This window comes from Galeopterus variegatus, unplaced genomic scaffold (assembly GCF_000696425.1).
Source record: "Galeopterus variegatus unplaced genomic scaffold, G_variegatus-3.0.2 Scaffold25, whole genome shotgun sequence".
NCBI classification, from domain to species: domain Eukaryota; kingdom Metazoa; phylum Chordata; class Mammalia; order Dermoptera; family Cynocephalidae; genus Galeopterus; species Galeopterus variegatus.
This window is the reverse complement of record NW_007726136.1, coordinates 20,304-48,012: the sequence shown is the minus strand read 5'-3', so window position 1 is coordinate 48,012 and position 27,709 is coordinate 20,304. Positions and strand designations below refer to the sequence as shown.

At 38.5% G+C, this 27,709-nt stretch overlaps 1 long non-coding RNA gene across 1 annotated transcript in view; it reads left to right on the top strand.

Moving 5' to 3' along the window:
- Positions 1 to 25,445, top strand: part of LOC103587090 — a 96,832-nt gene extending 71,387 nt beyond the window's left edge. Inside the window, exon 3 of the long non-coding RNA XR_550201.1 lies at positions 24,988 to 25,445. This is a non-coding gene — a long non-coding RNA (uncharacterized LOC103587090). The remainder of the gene's footprint in view (positions 1 to 24,987) is intronic.
- Positions 25,446 to 27,709: the final 2,264 nt, after the last annotated feature.

Genomic DNA, 27,709 nt, shown 5'->3' with positions numbered 1-27,709 from the left:
GAATAGACCAAATGTATTAGCCAGGGTGTTCTCCAGGGAGACAGAATCAATAGGATATGTTATAAATATAAATATATAAGAGGGGATTTATTAGGGGAATTAGCTCAGGCAATTGTGAAGAGAAGTCCCTTGATAGGGTGACTGCAAACTAGTTGCCAGTAGTGTGGCTCAATTCAAGTCCAAAGGCCTCAAAACCAGGGAAGCCAATGGTGTCCTTGGTGTAAGTCCTGGAACCCAAAAGCTGAAGAGTCTTGAGCTCTGATGTCCACAGACAGGAGAGCAGAGTGTATCCCGGCTCCAGCAGTTAGAGTGATTCACCTTTTTCCTCTATATTTTTGGTTCTCTTGGGGCCCCTAGTGGATTGTTGCTTCCCACCCATATTGAGGGCGGGTCTTTCCCACCCAGTCCACTCAGGCTCCCATGCTAATCTCTTCTGGAAACACCCTCCTGGACTCACTTAAAAAGATAGCTTTACCAGGTTTCTTGGCATTCCTTAATCTAATCAAGTTGACACCTAGAATTAACTTTCACAGCCATAGAAAGGCTTAGAGGGGTGAAGGTGTGTGGAGTGGTTCTCAGAATAACAAAATATTTAATGCAGTTGTACTCTACCTGCCAATCATAATGTCTGCCATCCCCTTATGAGGAAATCTGTCACACCCTTGCTGAGGGTAAGCTCTGGGTATCTCGCTTTATACAAAATAAAATTGCTGTTCAGCCACACATGGCCACTTACCCAGAGACAGGCAAATCATAAGCTTTCTAGCAGCTTAAGAAGTATACTTGGGTGGAACCACTGCCAAAACAAAGAAGCAAATTATGGCCTGTGAATGTGTACATGTGCTGATTTAGAAAATACAGAGAGAATCAGGGCTGGCCCGGTGGTGCACTGCTGCAGTGCGCCACTTGGGAGTGCGGCGGCGCTCCCGCCAAGGGTTCGGATCCCACATACAGACCGGTTCCCGCTCACTGGCTGAGCGAGGGGCAGGTGCAACACCGAGGGTTGCGATCCCGTTGCCAGTCCCGGTCCGGTACGGGCGCGACACTGAGGGTTGCGATCCGTTGCCGGACACGAAAAAAGACAAAAAGAAAAATAAAAAAGAAAGAAAATACAGAGAGAATCAGGCAGTTATCAACAGGCACAAAGATGGAGAGAAGCCAGAGGGGCTGAGATGGCAATGAGAAACAGAAATTACAGGTAGAAGGCACACGGTAGAAAAAAGACATGCCAAGCCAAGGGAGAAGAAGCAGTTGTTTTCAGGATGAGAAGCAGATGGACTCAGAGATCAGTCCATTATATCACATCTACATATGTAAAAAACTTATTAATAATGTTATAATTTTTGCTTTCAACCATCAGATATATTTTAAGGAATTCATTAGAAGAGGAATAGTCTATTATATTTACCCAGATATTTAAAATTTATGTTGATCTTGCTTCATTTCTGTTATTCCGAGTTTCTTTCTCATCTGATTTTCCTTCTGTCTGAAGAACTTCCTTTAGTAATGCTTTTGGAATAGGTCTGCTGGCAATGGGCAATGGATTCTCTTAGATTTGATTTGTTTTGTTTAAATCTGGGAATGTCTTCATTTCACCTTAATTCCTCAAGAGTATGTTTGCTGGATATAGAACTCTGAGCTGACAGTTCTTTACTTTCAGCACTTTAAAAATATGATTTTACTTCCTTCTGGCCTCCATTGTTTCTGATGAGAACTCTGCAGTCATTTGAGTTGTTTCTCTATCAGAAATGAGTCACTTTTCTCTGCCTTAAAGATTTTTCTTTATCTTTAATTTCCAGTTATTTGATTGTGATATGCTTGGGTAAGAATTTTTTGTTTGTTTTATCCTGTTGATGATTTGTTGAGATTTTTGAATCTGTAGGCCTATGTCTTTTATGAAATTTGAGAAGGTTTAAGCCATTATTTAAACAATTTTTTTTTTCTGCACCACACTCTCTTTCCTATCCTTCTTTGACTCTGATGACCTTGTTAGGTCTTCTTGTATTGTCCCACATGTCCTTGAGGCTTTTTTCCCTGTTGAAAGTCTTTTTCTTCTATGTCATTATAAATACATAGTTTCTATTGATCTACCTTCAAGCTCATAGAACTTTCCCTTTGTCATCTTCATGCTGCTGTTGAGCTTATTGAGTAAAAAAACTTTTTTTACTTTTTGTACTCATATTTTCCAGTTTCTAAAATATTTATTTGGTTCTTTATATTTTCTATTTATTTCCTGAGATTTTCTATCTTTTCATTCATCTCAACAGTGTTTGCCCTTATTTTGTTGGTGTATTTTATAATCGTTCCTTTAAAGTCTTTGTCAAATAATTCCAACATCTGTGTCATATTCACATTGGCATTTATTTTCTCTTCCCTGGTAAACTGAGATGTTCCTGTCTTTATATATTGACTAATTTTGGATTACATCCTGAATAGCTTGAATATTATGTTATGAGACTCAATCTCATTTAAAACTGCTGGAAAATGCTGGTATTTTTGCTTTATCAAGCAATTGACCTCATTGGATTAAGGCAGCAAGTTCTGATCAGTCTTCTGTGGTTGTGGTTTCAATGCCAGTCTGTTTTTCCAGACCTCTGCAAATGCTGTCTGGATCTGTCCCATGTATGTACCATCCAGTGGCCTGTCTAGAACCTGGGTGGTGTCCTGCTTCTTAATTCAGGTCTCAAAGTATTTGGTAAACTGTTTGTGCTCTGATCCTTACATGTGCAGGTCAGGAGTGAGCCTAGAAGTTTATAAACAATATTTTGGGGTTCCCTTCCTGAGTTCCTCTCTTTCTGTGATTTCCTCAGTGCTCTTCACTTCCCTGGCATTTCCCTTTTTAGTCCTCCAGCCAGAAAATTGGGGCTTAATTTACCCTATTCTGTTGTACATTTCTTGCATCTATGCCTTTATCTGGAGTTAATTGGCAAGAGAAGAGAAAGAGGAAAAAAAGCAATGGGATTTCCCCTCCCTCTTGGGACTACACTTCTTCTGATTGGAGGGGAAGATTCCCCTTCTTCAGATTTGTTTGTGCCTATAAGTCCTTGCTGCTGCTGTTGTCATGTCCAGGAGACCCCTTTTCAACTGTCTAATCCAGAATTGAGGGCTTTCCCTAAAGCTCTTTCTGTTCATGTTGACCTGCAATTCTGGGTTTTAGGCTGCCTTGAAGTGAGCATACTAATTACTGGAGGGAAAAAATTAGTAAACTAACTGCTAGTTTTCCTTCTGATCTTTTCTTCCAACCAAACCGCTACTACTACTTTTCAGAGTCTTCAAAAAGCTGCCCCATGCGTTTGTCCAGCTCTTTATAGTTTCATCCAGTGGGAGAGTAGAACCAGAACATTTGCCTTTTAAAAAATACTACAAATTATAAAGCATGATTATCTTCTTTTTTTTTTTTGAACTGCTGTTTGTGGGCCCCAAATGAGTTTGGGCCTTCAAGACAAGGGCTAAAGAATTACTACTGGCAAATGAGAACCAGAATTCAAATATACAGAATATAATGCCTTATCTATCCCTTTTGCAAAAACTGCATTTTGGCCACTTTTGAGCTGGTACAGAGATAGGAGGAGAAAAAAAGTCAGGATCTGAGGAACGAAAACTAAAACAGAAGAGACTGGTTAGGAGAAGTGACTCTATAAAATGCATTTGTAAAATGAGAGCTTAGCAGTCTAGAGAGGCAGTGACTAATAAATGAATGTTTGGATATTTAAAATCATGATGGAATAAAGTAGATATGGAGTTGATCATAATATTTTAGAATGCCATACCTAAGATGTTGCCAGTCCAGCTACAAAATATGAAGGCCAAAAGAATGATACAATCTTACCTAGAAAGTAGGTATACTTGTGAAATGATCCTAAGATCTAGTATTCTAGGACACTAGGACACTGGTTATGAAGAAAAGTAGAAAGAAGAATTCTCTGGGATACCAAAAGCCTGTTTCTATATAGACTGTCTTGCAGATGTTATTTTTTTATTTTTTTATTTTTTTTGTCTTTTTCTGTGTCCGGCAACGGATCGCAACCCTCAGTGTCGCCCCCGTACCGGACCGGGACCGGCAACGGGATCGCAACCCCCGGCGCTGCTCCTGCGCCTCGCTCAGCCAGTGAGCGGGAACCGGTCTGTATGTGGGATCCCCTCGGCGGGAGCGCTGCCGTGCTTCCCAAGCGGCGCACTATAGCAGTGCACCACCGGGCCGGCCCATTGCAGATGTTATTTTGAAGGCTAATTTAAACTTGCATTCACAGACCTTTCTTTAATCATGCTTGGATTTTTTTCCAAGAAAGGAAGTCATTTACTCAGAACTTTCATGGTAGAGAGTCATTTTTTCTGGTACTCACAGGTCTATAAAGAGTAAGGATACCTTTCTGGACATTTTATTTAATCAGTTTTATAAGCTTCTACCTGTCATTCAAAATATTAATTTCTTCAGTCTCCCTTATTAGGTATTATATTTTCAATTGCCTGAGATTTCCTAATATCCCCTTACATTACAAGAAAGAAAGAAAGAAGAAAGGGAAGAAAAGGAAGAAGAAAAGAAGGGAAGGAAGGAAGGAAGGAAGGAAGGAAGGAAGGAAGGAAGGAAGGAAGGAAGGAAGGAAGATTATCTTTATGGCAATGTTATTTTTTGTTTCCTTACGTATTACCATGTTATTCCACCTCAAATAGTTTTCTTCATTTTTTGGCAGCTGGCTAGTATGAGAATCCATCAAATAATTTTTATGGGATTATTTTTCTTATATTTTTAGCACATTTTCAAAAGTTTCTTTAAGGCAGGTCTTTTTATTTATTTTCTTTTTTTTTTTTTGACTGGTAAGGGGCTCGCAACCCTTGGCATGGTGTGGTCTGCACCACGCTCAGCAAGTGAGCGCACCAGCCATCTCTATATAGGATCTGAACCTGTGGCCTTGGCACTACCAGCACCACACTCTCCCGAGTGAGCCACAGGGCCAGCCCTAAGGCAGGTCTTTAGAAGCAAATTTCCTCATTAATTTTTTAAAATTTGAAAGTACCTTTATTCAAGTTTTGCTAGGTTCACATTTCTTGGTTGACTAATAATTTCTTTCCGTATACCAAAGATCTGATTCCATTGTTTTCTGGCTTCCATTGTTATTGAGGTTTTTGTTGTCTTGCTAACTCTTGTTCCTTTGTAGGTGATCTTTCCTTTCTTTCTGGTTGTTTTCTGGATTATCTTTTCATCTACGGTGTTCTGAAGTTTCACTCTGATGTATCTAGTTGTGGTTTTATGTTCATTTTTTTTCTTGAGGTATACTGACCTGTGGGCTTTGATGTTTCATTTGTTCTGGAATACTGTTAACCACTTTAAAAATTTCTTTTTCTCTTATCACTATATTTTCCTTCTAAAACTCCAATTATGGGCCGGGAGAGTGCGGTGCTGATAACACCAAGGCCCCAGGTTCGGATCCCACATAGGGATGGCTGGTTCGCTCGCTGGCTGAGCGCGGTGCTGACACCACCAAGTCAAGGGTTAAGATCTCCTTACCGGTCATCTTTATAAGAAAAAAATAAAAAAATAAAAAAATAAAACTCCAATTATTTCTTTATGGCACCTTCTCATCTTATATTTTTCTTATCCTTATCTATCTTTGTCACATTCTGGATATATCTTTTTGACAAATTCTCTCTGACAATTCTACAACACTTTCTTCAGTTATTCCAAATCTTCTGTTTAAGTCATCCTTTAAGACATTAATTTCAACAATCCTATTTTTTCTTGTTTCTAAAATATTTTTTCCTAATTTATTTGTTCAATTCAGGTCACTTCTTTTTATATGCTTATATTTGTAATACAACTCTTTTTTCTCTTTAAACATTTAAGATGTTTATTCATATCTATATAAAATCTGTATTGGTCACTTATAATAGCTTTAGTCCTTTGGGACCTAAAACTATTTTTTCTTGCTGCTTCTGATTTTACTCATGGTGGCTTGCTCCCTTGTGTTTTTGTTAATCTTTTGGAACCCAATACTTGATCTTAATATGTGGGAGCTTTCTTTTGGACTGTGTTTGCCTCAGCTTCTGGAGTAGACAGGGAGTGTGAGATCACTTTGTCCTTCCTTTGAAGTATTAGCTCAGACTAAGAGTTCTGTGCTTATCTTCCCCAACTTTCCGCTATTCCAAGGTTAAATATCCTTCACCACATCGTTCCTCTGGGAATCTGGTCTCTGGGTATCACTGCCTTTCCTGGCTGCCTGTCACCACAGGCTGAAAACCTGCTTCTCTTTCTTCTCACCACTCTGACTTCCTGCTACATGTGTAAAAGAAACATTTAGAATTCCAGGAAATGAAATTAATAGTCACTGAAAACCAAAACAGTATACAGGATAAATTCTACACTGGAATCAGTCTATTTTCTTAGAAAATTATCATTCAATACAAGTTTTCAAATTTATTTGAATAGCATTGAGCAAAGTAACTCATTTATGGTATTTTAAATTATATTAAATATCATCTCTTTATTTCTCTTAATTATTTATTCTTTTGTGCATTTGCACTTTCTCACTCTCCAGTTTTTTTTATTAGGCTAATGACTTGTTTGCTTCTTTTGGGTCTTTTTGGGTTTATCTATTAGTTCTGTTTTTCTTTCCTGTTTTCTAATTTACTATAATTTGGTTTTTAAAATTTCTTTCTTCAGCTTTCCTTTCTTTTCTGTTTTGTTGTTGTTGTCTTTCTTTTTGTTTAAGATGCTTACTTTATTTTATATTAAAATGTGTATTTAAGATTTCTTCCTGAGTAATACTTTAGCTGCATCCCATAGGTTCTGATATATATATTCTTTACATTATTAGTAGTGTTTGCCATTAACTCTTTAGTTTTCATTTGTGTTTTCTTTTTGACCCAAGAGTTTTATTTTTAACTTTCAGGTAGGAAGGGCTCTTTGATTTTTTTAAGAAATTAAAGTTTGTTGCAATGTGATAAGAGAATGTTTTCTGTATTATTTCTGTTTTGGGGAGTTTATTGAGGTTCCCTGAAGTTTTAAATAGGTATTTTAATAAATATTATTGGGCACTTGAAAGAATGGTGTATTCTTTTTTTTTTTTTAAAAGATGACCGGTAAGGGGATCTTAACCCTTGACTTGGTGTCAGCACCACACTCAGCCAGTGAGCAAACCGGCCATCCATATATGGGATCCGAACCCGTGGCCTTGGTGTTATCAGCACCGCACTCTCCCGAGTGAGCCACAGGCCAGCCTGAATGGTGTATTCTCTACTTTTAGAATGCAATGTTTAATATACATCAGGAAGGTCTACTTTGTTAATTATGTTGTTTAAGTCCACTCTATTTTTAGTTAGTTTTTATTATTTGGTCTGTGGTGGAAGGAGACAAGTAAATTAAAGACTCCTTTTATTAGCATTTTTCTATTTATTCTCCTTACTTATTTTATAATTTCTATTTGATGATTACTGCTATGTTATTTGGTGCATCGATATTCATAGTTGTTATATTTCCATTGTCAATTGTAGTCTTTAGATTTATAAAGTAACCTTGCTTTTTTTTGGCTCAAATTCCACCTTGACCATTATTAAAACAATGACTTTTGCTTTAAAAATTTTTTGTTGCATATCCTTACCAATCCTTTTATTTTTTAGAATCAACTTTATTTTAAATTTTTAAAAATTGGTTTAGATGTACAGAAAAATTGTGAAGGTTGTACTGAGAGTTTTCATATACTCCACACCTAGTTTCCTCTACTATTAACATCTTAATTGGTATGGTATATTTGTTACTATTAATGAATCCATATTGATAAATTATTATAAATTAAAGTTCATACTATATGTGATTTAGTTTTTACCTAATGTTCTTTTGCTGTTCCAGGATTCCATCCAAAATATCACATTGCATTTAGTTATTAGGTCTTCTTAGGCTCATCTTGCCTGTAACAGTTTCTCAGACTTACCTTGTTTATTATGACCTTGACAGTTTTGAGAAGTACTGGTCAGATATTTTTCAGGTTGTCCCTCTATTGAGATTTGTCTGAAGTTTTTTCTCATTACTAGATGGGTGTTATGGGCTTTGGGGAAGAAGACCACATAGGTAAACTGCCACTCTTCTCATATTATATCAAGAGTACATACTATCAACATGACTTATCTCTATTAATGTTCACCTGACTGAAGCAGTGTTTGTCAGGTTTCTCCACTGTAAAGTTATCCCCCGCCCCTTCTGTATTTTACTCTTTAGAGGGAAGTCACTATAAGCAACCCGTACTTGAAGAGTGGGCAGTTATGCTCCACCTTCTTGAGAGCAGAGTATCTACTTAAAGACTGATATCTTCTCCCTCATTTATTTATTTGATCATTTATTTGTATCAGTATGAACTCATGGATATTTATTTTATACTTTGAATTATAATACAATACTGCTTTAATTTATTGCTCAAGTTGTTCCAGCTTTGGGCATTGGGAGCACATTCAGCAGGTTTTTGTAACCCTTAAACATATCTCCATCACTTTGTTTTGAGTATTTGTGTGTGTGTGAGAGCATTTCCTTACCTTCTGCCATTACAATAGTTCAGGCTCATCTTGCGTAGTTTCTGCCCCAGTCCTAGAATCAGTCACCTCCCTAAGAACCCTTGGTCCTTTTTATTGGAGAACAGTATTAAAAAGTAAAGTCTGGGCACTAGGTGTGCTTGTTGCTACTAAAGTGTAGCAACACTAGGTTTTCTTAGCTGACAGTGCAATGATGTATATATATGTGTGTATACCAACCCATATGCAGTCATATGCTGCATAACAATGTTTTGCTCAATAACAAAGTGTATATACAATGGTGATCCTATAAGATTATAATGAAGCTGAAAAATTCCTATTGCCTAATGATGTTGTGTCCATCATAACATCATAGCACAATTACTTTATTATTTTATAAATTCAGTGTAGCCTAAGTGTACAGTGTTTATAAAGTCTACAATAGTGCACATTAATGTCCTAGGCCTTCACACTCACTCACCACTCATTCACTGACTCAGAGCAACTTCTAGTTCTGCAAGCTCCATGCATGGAAAAGTGTCCTATACAGATGCACCATTTTTTATCTTTTATTCCTTTTTTTACTATTTCTTGTCTGTTAAGATACATAAATACTTACCATTATGTTGCAATTACCTACAGTATTCAGTACAATAACATGCTGTTCCAGTTTGTAGCCTAGGAACAATAGGCTATACCATATAGCTTAGGTGTGTAGTAGGCTATACCATCCAGGTTTGTGTAAGTACACCCTATGATGTTTACACAGCAATGAAATTACTTAAGGACACATTTCTCAGAATGTATCTTCAGGTTCAGGTTCAGGTTCAGGTTCAGGTTTTCTATGTTTTCTTTGTTCACTCTTGGTAGTTTGAATGCATGCAGAAATTTATCCATTTTCTCCAGGTTTTCAAATTTGTTGGTGTATAGTTATTTACAATACTCTAATGATTCTTTGTATTTCTGTGGTACCAATTGTAATGTCTGGTTTTTCATTTCTAATTTTTGTTATTTTGGGTCTTCTCGCTTCTTTTTTTAGTTACCCTAGCTAATGGTTTGTTTATTTTGTTTGTATTCTCAAAAAACCAACTTTTTGTTTCATTGACCTTTTGTATCATTTTGGGGGTTTATATTTCATTTAGCTCTACTCTGATAGTAATTATTTCTTTCCCTCTACTAATTTTGGTATTGGATTGTTTTTGTTTTTCTAGTTCTTTGAGGTGTAGCATTAGGTTGTTTATTTTAAATCTTTCTATTCTTTTGATGTAAGCATTTATTGAAATAAACTTTCCTGTTAGCACTGCTCTTGCAGCATCCCACAGGTTTTTGTATGATGTGCCTTTGTTTTCATTAGTTTTGAGAAATTTTTTGACATCCTGTTTAATTTTTTCTTGGACCCAAATGTTGTTCAGGAGCATGTTTTTAAATTTCTACATGTTTGTACAGTTTCCAGAGTTTTACTTGTCATTGATTTTTAGTTGTAATCCATCGTGGTCTGAAAAGATACCGCATGTTGTCACTTGTAACTGGGAACTGAATCCATAAATAAACAAATGAACAATAAAGAGGGACAGAGAGAAAAAAAGAAAGAAACAACAATTACAGTAATATGTTGAACCTTTAGAAAACTAGAGGTGGAAAAGGTGAGGGGAGGAGGGGGGGCTAATGAGGAATTGATCAATGGACACAAAGAATGATTGCATATTGTAATGATGAATAAGCTAACTATACTGATCTAACCACTACACATTCTACACAATTATTGAAAATCAACGTTGTACCCCACATATATGTATAATAAAAAATTAAAAAATAAAAACATAATTTGTAGAGTGTAATTATTTTTAGTACTAGAAAACTAATGTTTTTCACATATTTCTAAATTTGTAATAATCCACTGCAGAAAATAGTACTTATATATAGCCAGAATTACTGTTTTTTCTACAGCATTAATGTAATATTTGTAGAATTATTTACCTAAATTTAAGGTTTTGACCTTAATCACTATGCTTTTTCATTAGTGTTTTCCTCAATCCATGGACAGAATCTCAGTTTGGATTTTTCATTTAATCCAGGAGTTAATTTAAAATGTCTTTATAAACCTTGTGTGTGGGTAGATAGTACTTACTGGTTTCACTTTAGTTGATGGTTTATATTGTCACATGCAAAACCCAGAAAACAGAACCTGCTAGATTTGTTATCATGAATTTAATAACATATTTTAGGCCTAAAACCTTTTATTTAAAATACTCATGTTTGCCTATGGTTCAGATCCCTGTACCAGCCAGCTGCCAAAAAAAATGAAATAAAATACTTGTGCTTAGTATTTGAAAAATAATATGTATTTTCTATTTACTGGTAAAAAATGCTGCTTATTTATTTCTATGCCAAATTAGTAAAACTTTCTAATAAAAAAATACTCGAAATGATTTCAACTTTTGAAAAATTTGTTGAGACTTGATTTGTGACCTAACATGTGATCTGTCCTGGAGAATGTTCCATATGCTGATGAGAAGAATGTATATTCTGTGGTTGCTGGATGAAATGTTCTGCGGATGTCTACCAAGTCCAATTGGTCTGAAGTGTGGCTTAAATCCTGTTTCTCTGTTGATTTGTTGCCTACATGATCTGTCCAGTGTTCAGAGAGAGGTGTTCAGGAACCCAACTATTATTGTATTTGGGTTTTTCTCTTTCTTTAGGTCTAATAGTGTTTGCTTTATATATCTGGGTGCTCCAATGATGGGTACATATATATTTATGATTGTTATGTCTTCTTGCTAGATAGAACCTTTTATCATTGTATAGTGGCCTTGTCTCTTTTTATAGTTTTTGGTTTAATGTCTATTCTATCTGATATAAGAATAGGTGCTCCTGCTCATTTTTGGTTTCTATTTGCATAGTACATCTTTTGCCATCTTTTTACTTTTAGTCCATGTGTGTTTTTACAGGTGAGGTAAGTCTCTTGAGGATAGCATATAGTTGGATCTAGATTTTTAATCCAATCAATCAGTCTGGCTGTTTTGAATGGGGGCTTTAACCCATCTACATTTACTACTTAACATAGTATTGGAAGTACTATCCAGAGCAATCAGGCAAGAGAAAGAAATAAAGGGAATATAGATTGGAAAAGATGAAGTCAAATTATCCCTGTTTGCAGATAACATGACTGTATACATACAAAAGCCTAAAAAGCCTACAAAAAAACCCATAGAGTTGATAAATTATTTCAGTAAAGTTGTAGGATACAAAAATCACTATGCAAAAAGCAGTAGCACTTTTATACTCCAACAATGAACTAGCAGAAAAAGGAATCAAGAAAGCAAGCCCATTTACAATAAATAAATAAATAATATACCTAGGAATAAAATTAACCAATGAGGTGTAATGTCTCTACAAGGAGAATACAAATCACGGTGGCAAGAAATTAAAGAGGATACAAAAAGATGGAAAGACATTCATGTTCTTGGATTAAAAGAATTAATGTTACGAAAAGGTCATACTATTGAAAGAAATCTACAGATTCAATACAATCCCAATCAAAATACCAATGACAATCTTCTCAAAAATAGAAAAAACAATCCTAACACTCACATGGAACAACAAAAGACCCCAAATAGCCAAAGCAATCCTGAGCAAAACAATAAAGCCAGAGGCAAATACTACCTGACTTCAAACTATACTACAAAGCTATAGTATAGCATGGTACCGGCACAAAAACAGACACACAGATCCGTGGAACAGAATAGAGAACTCAAAAATCAACACTGTTTACAGGCAACTGATCTTTGACAAAGGCAACAAGAACACACATCGGGGAAAAGACTGCCTCTTCAATATACGGTGCTGGGAAAATTGGACATCCATATGTAGAAGAATGAAACTAGAACTGTACCTCTCACCATGTACCAAAATCAACTCAAAATGGATTAAACACTTAAATATAAGACCTGAAACTATAAAACTCCTAAAAGAAAACATAGGGAAACACTTCAGGAAGTAGGACTGGGCAAAGACTTTATGAACATGACCCCAAAAGCACAGGCAACAAAAGGAAAAATAAACAAATGGGATTATATCAAACTAAAACCCTTCTGCACAGCAAAAGAAACAATTAATGGAGTGAAAAGACAACCTACAGAATGGGAGAAAATATTTGCAAACTATACATGTGATAGGGGAGTAATATCCAGAATATATAAAGAACTCAAACAACTAACTATACAGTAAAAAAACAAATAATCCATTTAAAAGATGGGTAAAAGAGATGGATAGACATTTTTCAAAGGAAGACATACAAATGGCCAACATGAAAAAATGCTCAGCATCACTAGTCATAGAAATGCAAATCAAAACCACATTAAAATATCATCTCACCCTAGTTACACTGGCCATTATTAAAAAGACTGAGAATCACCCATGTTGGCAAGGATGCAGGGAAAGGGGAACTCTTCCACACTGTTGGTGGGACTATAAATTAGTACAGCCATTATGGAAAACAGTATGGAGTTTCCTCAAACAAGTACAGATATATCAATGACTACAGATATGATCCAGCAATCCCACTACTGTGTACATATCTAGAGGAATGGAAATCATCATGTCGAAGGGATACCTGCACCCCCATGTTCATCGCAGCTCTATTTACAATAGCCAAAATATGGAATCAACCTAAGAGTCCATCAATGGATGACTGGATAAGGAAAATGTGGTTTATATACACAATGGAATACTACTCAGCTATGAAAAAGAATGAAATTCTGCCACTTGTGGCAACATGGATGAACCTGAAGAAAATTACGTTAAGTGAAATAAGCCAGACAAAGAAAGAGAAATGCCACATGTTCTCACTCATAACTGGGTGCGAAGAAAGAAGGAAAGAAGAAAGAAAGAAAAATAAACAAAAAGAAAGAAAGAACCATAACAATATGTCAAACATTCAGAAGGAGGGAACAAATCTAAGGACACTAGAGATGAGGGAGAAGGGTGTTTGGAGAATGATAGGTTGAGTAAAGGGCATAAATCACGATTTGTAATAATGAATTTGCTAATAATAAATAATAAAAATAAAAACAAAAACAAACAAAAAATGGGCAAAGGACATGAACAGACATTTCTCAAAAGATGACATACAAATGGCCAACAGGCACATAAAAAAATGTTCAATATGACTAATCATCAGGGAAATGCAAATGAAAACCACAATGAGATATCATGTCACGCCAGTTAGACTGGCTGTTATCCACAAGATGGAAAATAACAAATGCTGGTGAAGATGTGGAAAAAAAGGAACTCTCTTACATTGCTGGTGGGACCATAAGTTGGTACAACCACTGTGGAAAACAGTGTGGAGTTTCCTGACAGAACTGAAAATAGATCTATCTTACAACCCAGTGATCACACTACTGGGTATACACACAAAGGAAATCAAATCGATATAGTAAAAAGATATCTGTACTTTCATGCTTATTGCAACATTATTCACAATAACAAAGAGATGGAATCATCCAAAATGCCCATCAACAGATGAATGGACAGAAAAACTGTAGTATATACACACAATGAAATACTATTTAGGTATAAAAAATGAAATCCTATCAATTGCATCAACATGGATGAAACTGGAAACCATCATGTTAAGTGAAGTAAGCAAAGCACATAAAAACAAATACCACATGATCTCACTCACACGTGGAATCTAAAAAAAAAAAAAAGTGTTACTCATAGAAACAGAGAGTAGAATAATTTTAACCAGAATCTGGGATGGCGGGGGGTGGGGAGGGGGAAGAAGTGGGGGACTAATGGGTACAAAACTGTGCTATCCACCATAAGCAAACCGTTGTGCAGTATATGCATGTATTGAAACAGCACACTTTACCCCACAAACACGTACAAATAAATGTTAAAATTAAAAAATTAATAAAAAAGATCTACAAATGGCAAATAAACATGTAAAAAGATACTCAACATTGTTAATCAAAGGAAATGCAAATTAAAATCACAATGAAATACCAGTATGCACCTATTAAAATGGAGGAAAACACAAACTTGACAAAACTAAGCATCATGAGAATACAGAGCAACCGGACCACCACTTCTATGTGTTTATTCAGGGTAAATGAAAACTTTTTCTTATGTGAACACCGATATGCAAATATTTATAGTGAATATGTTCTTAATAAAAAGAAACAGGAAAAATCTAAATGTCCTTCAACTGGCGAATGAATAAATAAACTGGGAACATCCATATAAGAAATGCTTCTCAGCAATAAGAGAATGAACTATTGATTCACACCACAACCTGGATGAATCTCAAATGTATTCTGCTAAGTGATAGATGCTGGGCCCTAAAGGCTACGTACCACAGTATTTTATGTCTGAGACATTCAGGAAAAAGTAAAATTATAGAAACAGAACACAAATCAGTGAGCTGTCAGGGTTTGGGGGGAGGGGAGGATTGATTAAAAAACAACAGTGCAAGGGAGTGATGGAAATTTTTTGCATTTTGATTGTTATCAAAGTTACAGGATTATCTATAAATATTCTAAATGAATATGAGTGTACACTAAAAGAACTTTTTTTGTATTTAAGTAAAAATGTGAATAAAAAAATTTAAAAATATATTGACTATTTCAGATGCACAGCCTATTCTATCCTTTACAGGAATATTTTTTAGAAGTAGGTGATTGTCCTCCACAAAACATGAGGTGCTTAGAACACAGCAAAAGTACTTTTTAGAAATTAAACTTTATTATTACACCTTTACACGATTTATTCAGTTTGAACTTATTCATATTTTAAAGCCACACCATCTTTTAGAGTAACAGGCTTCATGTTTTTATCACTTTCTGCAAATGGCAAAAGTTTTAAACTAGAAATTAGAGAGTTGGGTTATAATTTTGGCTTTACCACTTACTAGCTGTGTGTATGTGAATAAGTTATGGGACTTCTTTAAGTCTTATCTCCAACATGGAAACAAACAAACAAACAAACAACACAACTACACAACATATGTTTTCCAAAATATATATATATATAAAGGGGATCTTAACCCTTGACTTGGTGTTGTCAGCACCACGCTCAGCCAGTGAGCGAACCGGTCATCCCTATATGGGATCCGAACCCGGGGCCTTGGTGTTATCAGCACCGCACTCTCCCAAGTGAGCCACGGGCCGGCCCACCAAAATATATTTTAATATAATAAAATATGTTTTATTTTATTTTAAATAATATACTTTAAATATATTATAATAAATATATTTTAAAACAATAAACTAGAAATCATTATGTGAATTCTAATTAATGTCACTATATTGTCACTTCATTCTGTCTGTCCTAAAATTAGCTTTCTGACTTGCCTTGTTCTAATGTTGATATTCTAGAATTATTTGTCAATGAGTCTTGATATCATTATTTTGCAGACTTTAATGATAATCCTGTCAGCTCTCATTTTTCTTTGATGAGAAATTTTTAATATTTAGTGATTAGAAATTTGTCAGTTACTGTGGTTCTTGTAATCTTTTTTTCCTTTCCAACCAAACAAAAGGAGGTTGGGCACTGAGCCAATACAAAATAGCAGTAGGGCAGACACCAAATTCATGTTACCTTGCTGTGGTAATAAATAAAATGGACATAGACACGAAAGGGAGTGGGCAGATCTAAGAATGTAGGTTTAAATTGTTTTTTGCTAAAGTGCTCCTTCCTCGTCATTTTCAGCCTTGGCTTTAGCAAAACCTGGTTGATAACTTCTTCAGTTTTTGTGATCATTCAGGCTATCCCCAGTCCATTCACACCACAGTTAATTTTAATGCAAATTAGAATATTTCAGTGCGCAGGGCCACATTCACCAGCTAATGCAGAGACAAGTAGACAATCATGGGCAGGAAGCCAACATTTGTGGCCACTAATGTTGACGTGTAAACATCACAAAAGAAAATAACACAGGAGGATTTTTTCTCCCAGCTCTCATGCAATAACTTGTAGCAGACTATTACTTGCAGAGAAAACAACTGTAAGTCCTATACAAAACACATGTATTTGAAGGCTTTAGAAATATGGTATGGCAGCCAGGACTTGAGGGGCCAAGAAGTTGGAAAGAAGAGATACACAAAGAAGTGAGCTTAATATTCAGACAAGGTTTTCTTCTACTGAAGACACTTTATTTTTTTTTTGCTGGACTGAGCAAGAAGCTAAGAAGCAATGTAAACAGCAGCTGAGAAGTGAATGGAGCAGTCTGTAATTTCATGGTGGTGTGAAAACCAAAATTGATGTATAGTGTTCTCTGCAGAGGAGAGACTTTAGGAAACACCCATGTCCTGGGATGGGAAACATTTTCACAAATTTGCAAACTACCTCTAGTCAGCTTTGTCTTTGATTGGATTGAGTTGACAGGCTTTTTTATTGCCAGTTAAAGAAAATTATGCATCTTTTCTGGAGAAAGATGTACAGAATGTCTCCAATTTATTATGTATAAGAAATTGGCATTCAATAAACGCAAAATCAGACATACCAAGAAATAGGGTAAAATAAAAACAATAGACAATCAAAATAGACCAACAGATGAACCACATATTAGAATTATTAGACCTCATTTTAAAATAACTGACACATTCAAGAAAGTAAATAAAAAAATCACCAGAGAATTGGAATGTATAAAATTATTACATATAAATTCAATAACTAAAAATCAAATAAAATTATTAAATAGCTGGTTTAACATGACTCCACTAAACAGTAATTTCAGGTGCAGAAAATATGGTGACTGAATCACAAAGAGAAAAATGGGAAGATTTATGGGATATGAAAGAGCTATATAACATATGAATAATTGGAGTTTCAAAGAAAGAAGATACATAGAGAAAAATGGGACAAAGGACATCTCTGAAAATGTAATAGTCAAAAGTTTTCCAAAACTAATAAAAAATATGGACCTGTAGTTTCAAGAGCCTAAGTGAGCTTCAACCGGGGATAAATCAAAGAAAACCATAAGTAGGCACAACATAATAAAATTAATGAAAACAGAAGACAAAGAGAAAATCTTCAAAATAACTAAAAAAAAGCAGCAATATCACTGAAACCTCAATCCCCAAGAAAAATGAGATAAGCCCAAAGATAATACAACTATGTATTTAAACTGCTAAAAGGAAATAAATGCCAGACTCTTCAAAAATAAAGATGAGGGCCGAGCCCGTGGTGCACTTGGGAGAGTGCGGCACTGGGAGCGCAGCGATGCTCCCGCCGCGGGTTCGGATCCTATATAGGAATGGCCGGTGCGCTCACTGGCTGAGCGTGGTGTGGGCGACACCACACCAAGGTTTGCAATCCCCTTACTGGTCACAAAAAAGACAAAAATAAAAATAAAAAAAATAAAGATGAAATAAAACATCTCTATAGAAAGACTGAGATCATTTATCTCTAGTAAATTGGAAATACCAAAATAAGGGTTTTTTTGGCCAAAAGCAAAATATGCTAAACAGAAAGATAAAGTTCAGAAAGAATTTTTGAAAACATGTAGAGGACAAGCTTTGGTTAAACATGAATGAGTGTTGACTGGAAAAATAAATACGAATAACATACTGATTGGCTAAAAAAATATCGTATTAAAAAGCATGACAAAAATAACACTAAATACTCAGAGAGGAAAGTACAGTTATTGTGTTCGAAGGTTTAATGGGTTGTAAAATGGTAAAAGGCAAGGATTCAGCATCTCCAGGGTACCCACTAAGAATAGAGAAAGAATGTGAAAATGACAATGTAATAGGAGAAAAAAGGAGATTTAACAAAATAGGAGAGCAAAAATATATCAGACTAATCAAAAAAGCCAAGACATGGTCTAGAAAAACAAAATGATATAGGAAGAAATTTTGCTACATTTATTCAATGGATACAGCCATGATTTTCACTGTGTGGAACTCTGCATGGAGCAGCAAGTGAGTAGAAGCCAAGAGCAACAGAAACCAGACACAAAAGGCCATGCACACACATGTGATGCCATCTGTATGAAAATCAAAAGCAGGAAAAACTGATCAGTGTGCTTAGAATTCAAAATAGTAGTTACTTTTAGAAGAGCAGGGTCAGAGGGGGTATGGGTTTTTTGGTGGGGGATGTCCTTAATGTTCATTTTCTCAATTTGTTAATTATTGCATTGTTCATTGCATTTCTCCATTTGGTGAAAATACATTGGACAAAATACTTATGATGTATCTTGTATGTTTGCTATACTTTAAACTATTATTCCAAGATGAGAACAAGGAAAGAAAGAGAAAATTACCCCAAACCAGAGCAAGGAGTTATGCTGCTAGATGTGGGGCAAAATGAAAACTCCAAAGAAAGAATCAGTGATGTCCTGAAAATCAAAATTATGTTTTCTCAGCAGAATCAAGTCTGTCATTACTCATTTAAGTCATATTAGAAGACTCTCTGTTAACTTCAGACTTACCTGGACTCTGTCCTTGAAGGTTTGAAGCCTAACTCTGAAAGCTCCTCCTCCTTTGGTCAGTGAAGACTCTTAGGGTTCTCTGATCCTTGCCTGTTACCAGGCACAATGACTTTGCCCTTTGAGGGACTATCTCAAAGACAGTAAGTCTGTGATCCTCATTTCTCAGTCTTTTCCAGAAAAGAGTCATCTTCAAGAACTAAAAATCTAGCAGCTCCCAACATTTGGATCCCAGTATTTCAGTGAATAAGGGGCAAAATGTGTCAAAGAGAGGTGAGAAAAAAGAATCTGAACACTCAGGGCTGGCCCATGGCTCACTTGGGAGAGTGTGGTGCGGATAACACCAAGGCCACGGGTTCGGATTCCTGTATAGGGATGGCCGGTTTGCTCACTGGTTGAGCATGGTGCTGACAACACCAAGTCAAGGGTTAAGATCCCCTTACCAGTCATCTTTAAAAAAAAAAAAAAAAAAGTCTGAACACACACGTTGTCCACAGAGACAATGGTGAAATTTTCTGCAGTATTGAAAGAGGTAACCCACCACATTCTCTGGTTTCCACAGAGCATAAGAGCGTCCCAGCTCAGGAACTAAGATTTGGTGTTTATATAATAAGGTGCCAAGGGCATACAATACCAAGACTTGAATACATTCATTCCCCCTGGATCACTTCCTTCAGATCTCTTTGGGCATTTCTTGTGATTCAATCATTGGTAATGCTGACAGAGCAATTAAAGTTAACCACATTTAATGCCCCAAATAAAATTTAAAATGGTATGATGTTTTGAAGTAGGAAATACCTACATCCCTTCCCAGTCTGTTTGCCTGGAGAACAGACTCCAATACTGGCCTCAAGGCTTCACGTTAACTTTTTATTCCCCACTCAGAGGGTGGCTTCTAGAGCCAGCTTTATTTTCTGCCCCAGCACTCAAATCCAGGCTGAGCCAGCGAAGCTCCAGGCTTCTGCTGCTCGTGAAATCCACCAACACCAGGTGTGGTTCAGGGCAGTTGTTCTGAAATGCCTCACTTGCCCTTCTTTTTTTTTTTAATTATTAATTTTAATTTTATTTTTAAGATAATTTATTATACAAACATGTGGGGTACAAAGTTTATTTTCAGTAGCTGCATACAATATGTGATGGTTAGATCAGGATAGTTAGCTTATTCATCATTACAATACGTAATCATTCTTTGTGTCGGTTAACCAATTCCTCATTAACCCCCCCTTCCTATTTTTGCCTGTCTCTGACATGTTTAAGTCACTGCATGTGGTAATATTGCAACACCTCTACTTCAATTGTATAAAAATGTCTGGGATTATGTAGATACCTACAATGAGCATCACTATCTAAGATAGGATTTAATAAATAATCAATTATTATCTTATAAGCCCTTCTAGCAAATGCACCTTAAAAGCAACTTTAATTAAGTACATTCAAAGGAAGATTATAAATTGGTAAAGTGGCTGTAAACCATTTCATATGAAAATTACTTAATGTAAATAACAGTTAATATTGATTGAGCATTTGCAAGTTGCTATGATTTTTTATAGTTTTTGTTTTTTAATCTTATTTAAGTCTTAAAACAATCCAGTTAATTAGGAGAAGAAAATAAAGCACAGAGAGGTTTAATAGCTCGGTCAGTTTCCAGCTGTGTGATAAAGTTAAGATTAAAACCCAAGTCTGATTCCAGAGCCAATGCTTCTATCCCATCTACTGTAAAAGCTCCCATGGGGTACTTTATTTGGACAGGCAGAAACATGACACTTGATTTCAAATATTTCAAAAGCTGTTATTTAGCTTTGTTGTGTGCTTTCCACGGTGAATAACAAGCAAAAGGGTATGGAACTAAAAAAGAAAAAAAAATCTTTAGATTTTATTTCAGTGTAGAAAGGAAAAAAAGCTTAGTGAGATAAGTTGCCTTGTGAAAAAGTGTGTTCACCATCACTGTGAGGGTTTAAGTATAGATCAGAAGGCATTCATTCAGGGGTGTGATGAGAGATATTCCTAATGAGCATGCAAGATTATCCTATATGTGCTGTCTATATCTCTTAGGATTTTGAGATTCTTTGATTTTATTACATAGTCCATCTTTTCAAATATATCTGAGTAGCCACAATAAAGCTTTACAAATTGTTCTCTTGGTCATCAGGTGGCTTTGACTTAAATGTGGTAGATTTATCCACCTCTAAAATGATATAAATTATGAATATAGCTATAGTATTTACACTAATAACAGTTTAATACCCATTTTAATGCACCTTAAAAGAAGCACATAGCATGAAGAAGTCAGAATGCCACTGAGGAGGAGTCCTTTAGGATGGTAGCAGCTCACTGGGATGCTTTTGTGTGCAGTCTGTGGTTAAAAGGAAAAAAAAAAATCTGAGTTATGTTGAAAACAAACATGTCCAGGCATTATACTGGATGTTTTCCATGTGAGGATATGTCAGAAAGTTTGTGGAAAATAGAACTGAAAGATAATAGGATTTTTTCCATGAATTTTTTGAAGTACCCTCATAAATTAATTCTTTTAGTCCTTACCACAACTCTATGAGACAGGCAGTGTTAATTTGCATTTTACATTAGGAAACTGAGTGTAGGGTAAATGCTGACATAGACCTGTTCCCTCTCCTGTGCATACGAGAGGTCCCCCACCTCCTGGGAGACTACCCCTGGCAAAGTAGTTCCTCAAGGAAAGGCATGTCCTCTTCCAGACAAGTGGAAGGCTGGAGGAAGCAGGGACAGTATGTAAATAAATTAGTATGCTGGAGTTAAAGCACTCTGGTGCCAGGAGAGTAGGGAGTAGGTCAACTTATCTATTCAGCCAGATCTCCCGTGTGCTCTGAGTTGTGAGCTGGGTGAGGGTTTGCACATAAGCATGCAAATGATTTACACCCCTACTTTGACCTGTCCACTATATAACTGTTGTAAGGACTCCATGGTGGTGTGGATATCTAGCTGGCTGGCTGCTGTCAGTGACTCCTGTAAGTCTAATAAACTAATGTCCCTACCCATTGAAATACTGTGTGAGTTTTTTGGAATAGGCAAACACTACGTGAGTGCCCTCTCACATTTGGGGCTCCCATGATATAACTGGTGTAGGAGGCAGGCTATTCCAGAGAAATTCACCTTTAAAGCAGCTGTGGGAGAGACGAACAGGATGGGAGGAATGTTGCAGGGGGAAATACCTGGGTGGGCCACCGGTTTGATGTTGTCTAATATTGCCAGCTTGGTAAATAGCTGGGGACTGCTGCGTGAGTGTGGGGACACTCCAGAAACAGAGGCAGGACTGCTGGAGGTGTTGGAAGCAGTCAAAGAAAGAGGAGGTATTCAAAGGAAAAAAGAATACAAGGCCATGCTGCCTCAATGGCATGGCCTTTCCTCTGCGGGCTCAGGCTAGTGACTGAGAAGGAAATCGAGTCACAAAATCAAGGACAAAGGCTCAGGGAAGAATTAAGACCAGAAAGAGAGGCTCGTTTAACTCGGGCTGATGGCATGATGGATATGATAGTGTGTCAGTTGGACTGAGCCACTGACCAGCTGCAGGATTTGGCATACCGTTTTGGGAAAATACAAGGAAAGTGGCTGCTGTGGACTAAGATCCACGTGGTAGTTACAAATCCAGAGTGGAATCCTAGAAAATGGGATCCCACTGCTGAGACCGATACTTAAAATGAGAGAGATGAGAACTTCCAGGTGGAGGTAATCGATGATGAAGCAGGAAATCTTCAGGCTAGACAAGTAATAATACAAAAGCTTAAGAGTAGAAAAGAGCTGCCAGAAGGGCAAAACGCCCCAAATTTACCTTCTCTGCTAAAATATACGCATACGAGCGCCCACCCTTACATGTCCGCAGAGCTGGTAGAACTGGCTACTAAGTTTTGGCAGAAAGGGAGAGAAAGCATTCCCGGGTGGCAGCTCCATTTGTGGGATAAGGGGGCTGATGGCATAATACTGTCAGGGGATGAGCTGGCAAAAATGGCATCCATCAGGGCCGGCCCGGTGGCGCACTGCTACAGTGCACCGCTTGGGAGTGCGGTGGCACTCCCGCTGAGGGTTCGGATCCCACATACAGACCGGCCGCTCACTGGCTGAGCGAGGTGTGGGAGCAACACCGTGGGATGCGATCCCATTGCCGTCCCGGTCCGGTATGGGCGCGACACTGAGGGTTGCGATCCGTTGCCGGTCACGAAAAAAAAAGACAAAAAAAAAAATGGCATCCATCACCAATCATCCCTCTCTCTGACAGCACATTTATGGAGCAGGGCAATATGATGAGACTGCCTCCCTGTTGACTTGGATCATCACAGGCTGCCGTGCCACCTGGCCTAATGAATGGAGCATCCTGGGGGTACCCCCTTGGGGGTCTACTATGGAGGAGTAGCAAGAATTCCTTAGGGAACTGGGTATGAGACATGCTATTTACTGAGACCCGTTACGTGATCCAGACTTGGTGCAATTTACTGGAGGAATGAAAGACACGGGTATACAGTCAGCTCCCACGAGCTGCTATGGAGCATTGGTATCTGTTTTGACACCCCTAATAGGGCAATCAGTTCAAATGGCAGCACAAGCCATAGCTGATCTAGGGGAAACTGAAATTAAATGACAAAAGAAAGGGATTTGGGCTGGCCAGTTAGCTCAGTTAGTTAGAGCATAGCCTTACAACACCAAGGTCATGGGTTTGGACCCCCAAACTGGCCAGCCGCTCCCCCCCCCACAAAAAAGAAAGGGATTCACAAGGAAGCTACATTGAAAGGGAAAAGAAAGGGGAAAAGGGAGATCAGAAAGAACTAGTGAAAGTTACCAGAACACAGCTGCAGGTGGACCTAACTATGGCAGGGGTCAATCCCCCCAAAATAAATAAGAAGCTAAATGCATCTTTTCTTAAACTGTGGCAATAGTTGCCCCACAGAGAAAAGGTTCCATCCGCTGCCAGAAAAGCAGCTGGAGACTAGGCTGATAAGGGGACACACTCCTTTAGGGGGAGTTCAGGCAGAGCCAAAGCTGAAGGAATTCATGGGATCATCCTTTATGAGGGGCCTCTTTAGTTCACACCAAGGGGAGCCGAGTGCTCCTCCAGAGGAAGACAAGACAGATTTCATGGTCCCTTAGTCCCGAGCCTAGGGGTGGGGTTGAGGGATGGAGGAAATGCGAGCTGTCTCTATGGATGGAGGCCCCATGTTGAGCTCGCTATATATTGGTCTCTGCAGAACATACAAAGGGTAATTGCCTTGGTAGATCTAGGATCTGAATGTACACTGATTTATGGGAATCTTTCAGAATTTGAGGGGCCGATTATGGCTACAGATAGGTATGGTGGGCAATCCATTAAAGTAAGAAAGGTGATTTTAACTTTAAGGATTGGTTGGCTCCCACCAGGGAACATGCTGTTTATATCTCCTCAATCAGGGAATACATACATGAGACTGATATACTGCAAGATTTATGTTTGCATGCCAGTGTGGGGGAATTTCACCTATGAAATGCGGTTGTGAAAGAGGTACAGAGAGATAAAGCACAGCACCCTCGGGGGCAACTTCCATCACCCCGGTGAGTAATGGCAACTAAGCAATATCTGTTGCTAGGGGCTCACAAGGAAATTGGGGAAACTATACTGGAATTAACCAAGGTGAAAATCATATGCCTAGCCCATAGTCCATATAACTCCCCTGTGTGGCCCATCCATAAGCCAGACAGCACCTGGAGAATGACGGTGGACTCCAGGGAACTAAACAAGGTAATTCTCCCTTGACATATGGTTGTACCTAATATTATTGATATTATGGATAAATTAGGAACTCAGTTGGGAACATATTATGCTGTATTAGACTTGGTTAATGCTTTCTTTAGTACTGATATCCATGCAGATAGTCAAGACCAATTCACCTTCATGAGGGAAGGATGCCACTGGACAGTCATGGTTCTGCCCATGGGCCACCTGCATAGTCCTACCGTCTGCCACAGGATGGTCATGGAAGACTTGGAAAAATGGATGGCTCTGTCAGTGAGACTAGTCCATTATATTGATGACATTATGCTAACCTCTGATTCTCTTACAGATTTGGAGGAAGCTACACCATCCCTTATCACTCACCTACAGAGAAAGGGATGGACTATAAACCAAAATGAGGTCCAGGGACCTGGGTTATCTGTCAGAATTAGCACGATGGGATTGGACTTTTGAGTGCCAAGCTGCTTTCGGTTTTGCAAAAGCAGCAGTAGGGGGCGAGCAAGCATTGGGCATTCTAAATCCAGTACTACCCTGTGAATTGGATGTAAATATTTCCCAGGAGGGCTATGCTTGGGGGTTATGGCAATGACAGGAGAAAGCTCGCCTCCCCATAGGGTTTTGGCCCCTGATGTGGTAAAAAGCAGAGGCCCAATATAGCCCCATTGAACAAGTAAATGCTGTTTGTCAAGCACTGCTAGCCACAGAATCAGCCACTGGACAGGCAGCTGTGACAGTGAGGACTGCATTGCCAATTGCTGGATGGATTTATGACATCTCTATGTGACCCTGCAGTTCCAGTGCTCAGATGACTATAGTGACCAAGTGGCGTGCCAACTTACAACAATACAGTAATTTACCCACAAGTCCTTGGAGCCACAAACTACAGCGGTTATTGGGACCATCACATTTATGAACTCAGATGATGCACCCACTGAATCCACAGTACTGACTCCCTTGCCCATTAAGGAACGTGTGCTGCCTGTGCCAGAAGAGGCTTGGTACACCGACAGCTCCTGCCGAAGGTACCCCCCTTGATGGAAAGCCATTGCATACCAACCATCAACTGATACCATCGGGGCGGATGATAGCACTGTGCAAAGCCACCAGTGGGCTTAACTGTGAGCAGCATGGATGTTGAGAGCTAAAGAGAAAGGCCCGGTAACCATCTGTACTGACAGTTGAGCAGTTTTTAAGGTGCTCACACTGTGGCTGCCCCAGTGGAAAAAACAGGACGGGTTGATCATGAATAAGCCCCTGTGGAGTCAGGACATGTTGCAAGATATATATGCAATCAGCCAACATAAATCAGTGGCTATGAACCATGGGTCTGGACACAACCCATTGGGCAGCCCGGGCAATGATGAGGCCAATGCCCTTGCCCATGTGAGATGGCTGGTAGAAGCCCCCTCCAAGGATGTGGCTGTCTGGTTACACAAGAAAATGAAACAGGCTGGGCAAAAGACACTGTGAGAAGTGGCCAAAGCCTGGGAGCTACCAGTCCGGTATGCTGACATTGTGGTTGCTTGTCAGAACTGTACTGTCTGCATGGAATGACACCCACACAAGCTTCCCCAAGAGATGGGACAGGCGTGTAGGGGAGATGCACCCCTGAATCATTGGCAAATAGACTATATAGGGCTGCTCCCCTTATCAGAGAGGTCTCATTATTCATTAATCTGTGTAGACACCTGTACAGGTATTATGCAAGATTACCCCAACGAACGGGCCACCCAGAGAACAACAATCAGAGGACTGGCACAGCTCATGGCTGCCTATGGAAGCACTGAAGTCACTGAGGGTGATCAAGACACCCATTTCACTGGACAACAGATATAACAATGGGCTGATGCCCATAACATCATTTGGAAGTCTCATCTTACCTATAGTCCCACTGGAGCAGGCCTCATAGAAAGATACAATGGAATGCTTACGGAGGCCTCGAAGATGGAACAGCACACCCTGCAGGGGTGGACAAGAAGGTTAGCAGAAGCCCTGTGGACACTGAATGAGAGGCCCAGATCTGGACGCCCCTTCCTACTGGACACATCGATGCAGCCTTGGACAGCAGCTATAAGACTGCAAATTAGGATTTTAGAGACTTCACTAAGACTTCAGTGGGGAGGTGAAAATAACTTGTTGCCAGCCCCTGAAGACATAGGACCTGGAGTCAGTACACTCCATTGGCCTGGGATATTCAAACTGAACCATGCTGGTTCTCCCTGGGGTGAAGGAATAGAAAGGGGGTTAGAGATCTTTCCAGCAGTGATAGGGCAATGGGCAAAATACCTTGAGATGTCACAACCCTGCAGACCAGATTATACAGAAAGGGACTATTATTATTTCTCTCTGGAGTTTTCAGGACCCTCCCCCCATCATAGATTAAATAGCCCCTGGACCTGATAGAGCTTGGTATGCTAAGCTGGGGAAGCCCCCCTTAGTGTAACTATATTGTCTCAAGATAAAACTGTCACTTGTGTGTCACCTGATAAACATGACTTACCGCTTTTAGTACCTGTTAAAGATCTTTATCATCCCTAGTATGACCACAGGGAACACCTATCTTCAGTGGGCTGCAATCTTGGCCTGAGTACATAATAGATCGGTCTGCTGGGTCTGCTCAGATTTCCCACTATCTGCCACGTTAGGTCTGCTATGGACTATGCACAATTTGCTATTCCACCTAGGGACATACAGAAGATTAATGTGGCACAAAGACTGTGAGGGTGGAACAGTCGTGTGTAGGGGTGGAAGGTAGGGTGCATGCTGGACATAGACCTGTTCCCCCTCCCCGTGCATACCAGAGTTCCCCTCCCCGCTGGGAAACTACCCCTGGCCAAGGTAGTTACTCAAGGAAAGGTATGTTCCCTTTAAAACATGGAAGAATGGAGGAAGCAGGGACCCTAAGAAAATAAATTAGGATGCTGGTGTTAAAGCACTCTGGTGCCAGGAGAGTAGCAAGTGGGTCAACTTATCTAGTCAGCCAGATCTCCCGTGTGCTCCGAGTTGTGAGCTGGGTGAGGGTTTGTGCATAAGCTTGCAAACCATTAACA